The 6,155-nt window shown below is 38.4% G+C and overlaps 1 non-coding gene across 1 annotated transcript; it reads left to right on the forward strand.

Moving 5' to 3' along the window:
* Positions 1-2,112: 2,112 nt before the first annotated feature.
* On the forward strand, positions 2,113-2,184 carry TRNAC-GCA. The gene has a single exon. It is a non-coding gene; the product is annotated as a tRNA-Cys (tRNA).
* The last annotated feature ends 3,971 nt before the right edge of the window (positions 2,185-6,155 follow it).

A 6,155-nucleotide genomic window follows, 5' to 3' on the forward strand; every position in this document is an offset into this window, starting at 1 on the left:
CAATGTATGGCAAAACCAATACAGAATTGTAAAGTAAAATAATAAATTAATTAATTAATTAATTAAAAAAATAAATAAATATATCAAGTTACATCTAACTCAAATGTTGTGGAATGCTCATACTATATCATTTTTATCTACTCAATGCATATGCACTAAAACATGTCTGTTTACTTCTTCTAAACTGCCTTGTAAACAGATACATTTGCAAATCATCTACTAATATAGAGATAGAGAATGGAATAGGGCCAAAAAAGGTCAAAATTTAAAAATTTTTGAGGTCTTTTGTATTGCTCTGCAGGGTTGCTCCAGATTTCCAAGGATCCCCTCTGTACCAATCCATCCTCTGAGGGAAACACACAAGACTAGTTACACAGTAAATATGTAGATTATTAGGAGGAACCACTCAGTATAGTCACATGTTATGACTCTCACTTCCATTAACATCTACCCTACCTGACAGTACCCAGAACAGCCTTTTCATATAGCTCAGCCTAACTTCTTGATCTTGAGTTAAAACTTGAGATGGCTTATGTGACATTACAGGACAGAGAGAGTCTAATTTGCAGTGTCCGTGCCATATGTTTCAGTGTCTAATGAGACAGATGTTCTTTCCATTCTTTGAAACATGAAATAATCTACCACTAATTTTGTAATTGCCTAGATTTCTACTGAACCTTTTTAAGGAATTAAAAAAATTCCATCAGAGGAGTTTTTCACAGAAAGAAAAATAGAAAAAAGAAAAACATTGATGTTAAAGTATTTATTGAAATCTGGGCAGGGTTTATAAGTAATGTTTCAGCATTCCTCCAACAACTGAAACATTCAAATAAAAATTTTAAGCCTGGATTCTCAATTTAATCCAGCATATAGTTTCATACACACTAAAGCAAGGTTAGTATTACTGAAAATTTTTGAGGTCGTTATATCGCTCTGCAGGGTTACTCCAGATTTCCAAGGATCTTCTCTGCACCAAACCACTGAGGAAAATACACAAGACCAGTGCAATTTTCTATAGTGATTTTTTAAATTGCAGATATATTAGCAGTTTTTAAGGTCATTAGTAATTAGAAGCAATTCATATTCAGACTTCTGTTTGCTATTACTAATGATCTTAACTCTAAAGATTAATTTCTGAAGTTTGTCACTGTGCTGTACTGTGCTAAGTCACTTCAGTTGTGTCCGACTCCTTGTAACCCCCTGGACCGTAGCCTGTCAGGCTCCTCCATCCATGGGATTCTCCAGGCAAGAATACTGGAGTGGGCTGTCATGCTCTCTTTCAGGCAATCGTCTCAACCCAGAGTTTGAAGTTTGCCACTGAACAAATACAGTAACTCCAGTTAATTTAACAAATTTGTCAGTTAAGTTGATGTGGTATGTGTGCTCAGTCATGTCTGGCAGTTTGTGGCCCCATGCACTGTCGACCATCAGGCTCCTCTGTCCATGGAATTTTTCAGGCAAGAATATTGGAGTGGGTTGCCATTTCCTCCTGCAGAGGATCTTTCCAATCCAGGGAGGGAACCCGTGTGTCCTGTGTCTACTGTATTGCAGTAGGATTCTTAACTACTGCACTACCTGGAAAGGGTTAAAAATGATACCAAAAAAAAAAGGAAAAAAAGGTAAAAAATATTGGACAGGGGAAAACACAGAACTTAACTAAAATAAGAAATTTTAGGCATCACATTTTATTCTTTAAAACATTTTGAATAGTTTTAATTAACAGCTTTAGTTTATGTTTATTTTATTTAATTTATTTTAATTGGAGGCTAATTATTTACAATATTGTGGTGATTTTTGCCATACATTCACATGAATCAGCCATGGGTGTACATGTGTTCCCTATTCTAACACTCACTCCCCATCCAATCCCTCAGGGTCATCCTAGTGCACCAGCCCTGAACACCCTGTCTCATGCATCAAACCTGGACTGGCGATCTATTTCACATATGATAATATACATGTTACAGTGCTATTCTCTCAAATTATTCCACCCTCGCCTTCCAAAACAGACTCCAAAAGTCTGTACTTTACATCTGTGTCTCTTTTGCTGTCTCATATATAGGGTCATCATTAACATCTTTCTAAATTCCATATATATATATATATATATGTTCCCTGGTGGCTCAGATGGTAAAGCGTCTGCCTGCAATGCAGGAGACCCAGGTTTGATCCCTGGGTTGGGAAGATCTCCTGGAGAAGGAAACGGCAACCCACTCCAGTACTCTTGCCTGGAGAATCCCACGGACGGAGGAGCCTGGTAAGCTACAGTCCATGGGGTTGCAAAGAGTTGGACACGACTGAGGGACTTCATATATATATATATATATATATATATATATTTATATATATATATATATATACAACATATATATGTATGTTAATATACTGTATTGGTGTTTTTCTTTCTGACTTACTTCACTCTGTATAATAGGCTCCAGTTTCATCCACCTCATTAGAACTGATTCAAATGCATTCTTTTTAACAGCTGAGTAACAGTCCAGTGTGTATACATAACACAGCTTTCTTATCCATTCGTCTACCAAAGGATATCTAGGTTGCTTCCATGTCCTGCCTGTTGTAAACAGTGCTGCAATGAACATTGGGGTATATGTGCCTCTTTCAATTCTGCTTTCCTTGGTGTGTATGCACAGCACTGGGATTGCTGGATCGTATGGCAGTTCTGTTTCTAGTTTTTTAAAGAATCTCCACACTGTTCTCCATAGTGACTGTAATAGTTTGCATTCTCACCAACAGTGTAAGACAGTTCCCTTTTCTCCACACCCTCTCCAGAATTTATTGCTTGTAGACTTCTGGATAGCCACTATCCTGACTGTCATGAAATGGTACCTCATTGTGGTTTTGATTTGCATTTCTCTGATAACGAGTGATATTGATCATCTTTTCATGTGTTTGTTAGCCATCTGTGTGTCTTCTTTGGAGAAATATCTGTTCAGTTCTGTGGCCCATTTTTTGATCGGGTTGTTTATTTTTCTGGAATTAAGCAGCATGAGCTGCTTGTATATTTTTGAGATTAATTCTTTGTCCGTTCCTTCATTTGCTATTATTTTCTCCCATTCTGAAGGTGTCTTCTCACCTTGCTTATAGTTTCATAGCTGTGCAAAAGCTTTTAAGTTAATTAGGTCTCATTTGTTTATTTTTGCTTTTATTTCCATTACTCTGGGAGGTGGGTGATAGAGGATCCTGCTATGATTTAAGACAGAGAGTGTTTTGCCTCTGTTTTCCTCTAGGAATTTTATAGTTTCTGCTCTTGCATTTAGATATTTAATCTATTTTGAGTTTTTTTTTGTGTGTGTGTATGGTATTAGAAAGTGTTCGAGTTTCATTATTTTAAAAGTGGTTGACCAGTTTCTCCAGCACCACTTGTTAAACAGATTGTCTTTTCTCCATTGTATATTCTTGCCTCCTTTGTCAAAGATAAGGTGTCCATAGGTGCATGGATTTACCTCTGGGCTTTCTATTTTGTTCCATTGATCTACATTTCTGTCTTTCTGCCAGTACCATTCTGTCACGATGACTGTTGCTGTGTAGTATAGCCTGAAGTCAGGCAGGTTGATTCCTCCATTTACATTCTTCTTTCTCAAGATTGCTTTGGCTATTCAAGGTTATTTGTATTTCCATGCAAATTGTGAAATTATTTGTTCTAGTTTCCTGAAAAATACCGTTGGTAATGTGATAGTGATTGCATTGAATCTATAGATTGCTTTGGGTAGTATTCTTATTTTCAGTATATTGATTCTTCCGATCCATAACATAGTATATTTCTCCATCTATTTGTGTCATCTTTGATTTCTTGCATCAGTGTTTTATAGTTTTCTATATATATAGGTATTTTGTTTCTTTAGGTAGATTTATTCCTAAGTATTTATTCTTTTCATTGCAATGGTGAATAGAATTGTTTCCTTAATTTCTTTCTGTTTTCTCATTGAAAGTGTGTAGGAAGGGATTTCTGTGCATTATTTTTATATCCTGTAACTTCACTATATTCATTGATTAGCTCTAGTAACTTTCTGGTGAAGTCTTTAGTGTTTTCTATGTAGAGAATGATGTCATCTGCAAACAGTGAGACTTTTACTTCTTCTTTTCCAATCTGGATTCCTTTCATTTCTTTTTCGTCTTTGATTGCAGTGGTTAAAACTTCCAAAACTATGTTCAATTGTAGTGGTAAGAGTGGGCACTCTTGTCTTATTCCTGACTTTAGGGGAAATGAATTTAATTTTTCATGATTGAGGATAATGTTTGCTGTGGGTTTATCATATACAGCTTTTATTATGTTGAGGTATCTTCCTTCTATGCCTGCTTTCTGAAGGGTTCTTATCATAAATGTGTGTTGAATTTTGTCAAAGGCTTTCTCTGCATCTAAGCAGATAATAATATAGTTTTTATCTTTCAATTTGTTAATGTGTTGTATCACATTGATTGATTTCTGAATATTGAACAAACCTTGCATCCCTGGGACAAATCCCACTTAGTCGTGATGTATGATCTTTTTAATATGTTGTTGGATTGTTTGCTAGAATTTTGTTGAGGATTTTTGCATCTATGTTCATCAGTGATATTGGCCTGAGGTTTTCTTTTTTTGTGGCTTCTTTGTCTGGTCAGGGGCAGCAGATGAGAGTGCCAAGTTGAGATGGTGCAGGAAAAGCCGAGAGGAGCCACACCATGCCCGAGGCCAGGGATGGCATCCGGGAGGAGCACCCTCGCGCCTGAGGCCAGGGATAGCAGCTGGGAGGAGCGACCCCAGGTCCAAGGAGTGGTGGCTGCCCAGGCGCAGGAGGGCCTAGAAGAGTCATCCCATGTTAATGGTCAGGAATGTCGGAAGTGAGGAGATACCCTTCCTCCAAGGTAAGGAGCAGCAGCTGTGCCTTGTTGGAGCAGCCGTGAAAAGATACCCCATGCCCAAGGTAAGAGCTACCCCATGCCCAAGCTAAGAGAAACCCAAGTAAGATGGTAGGTGTTCCAAGAGGGCATCAAAGGGCAGACACACTGAAACCATACTCACAGAAAACTAGTCAATCTAATCACACTAGGACCACAGCCTTGTCTAACTCAGTGAAACTAAGTCATGCCAGCAGGGCAACCCAAGATGGGCGGGTCATGGTGGAGAGGTCTGAGAGAATGTGGTCCACTGGAGAAGGGAATGACAAGCCACTTCAGTATTTGCCTTGAGAACCCCATGAACAGTATGAAAAGGCAAAATGATAGGATACTGAAAGAGGAACTCCCCAGGTCAGTAGGTGCCCAATATGCTCCTGGAGATCAGTGGAGAAATAAATCTAGAAAGAATGAAGGGATGGAGCCAAAGCAAAAACAATACCCATCTGTGGATGTGACTGGTGATAGAAGCAAGGTCCAATGCTGTAAAGAGCAATATTGCATAGGAACCTGGAATGTCAGGTCCATTAATCAAAGCAAATTAGCAGTGGTCAAACAAGAGATGGCAATTGTGAGCTTTGACATTTTAGGAATGAGCAAAATAAAATGGACTGGAATGGGTGCATTTAACTCCGATAACCATTATATCTACTACTATGGGCAGGAATCCCTCAGAAGAAATGGAGTACCATCATGGTCAACAACAGAGTCCGAAATGCAGTACTTGGATGCAATCTCAAAAATGACAGAATGATCTCTGTTCATCTCCAAGGCAAACCATTCAATATCACAGTTATCCAAGTCTATGCCCCAACCAGTAACGCTGAAGAAGCTGAAGTTGAATGATTCTATGAAGACCTATAAGACCTTTTAGAACTAACACCCCAAAAAAGATGTCCTTTTCATCATAGGGGACTGGAATGCAAAAGTAGGAAGTCAAGAAACACCTGGAGTAACAGGCAAATTTGGCCTTGGAATGTGGAATGAAGCAGGGCAAAGATAATACAGTTTTGCCAAGAAAATGCACTGGTCATAGCAAATACCCTCTTGCAACAGCACAAGAGAAGATTCTACACATGGACATCACCAGATGGTCAACACCGAAATGAGATTGATTATATTCTTTGCAGCCAAAGATGGAGAAGCTCTCTACAGTCAACAAAAACAAGACCAGGAGTTGACTGTGGCTCAGATCATGAACGCCTTATTACCAAATTCAGACTTAAATTGAAGAAAGTAGGGAAAATTGCTAGACCATTCAG

The sequence above is a fragment of the Oryx dammah genome, unplaced genomic scaffold, assembly GCF_014754425.2.
Source record: "Oryx dammah isolate SB20612 unplaced genomic scaffold, SCBI_Odam_1.1 HiC_scaffold_1, whole genome shotgun sequence".
Taxonomy (NCBI): Eukaryota; Metazoa; Chordata; class Mammalia; order Artiodactyla; family Bovidae; genus Oryx; species Oryx dammah.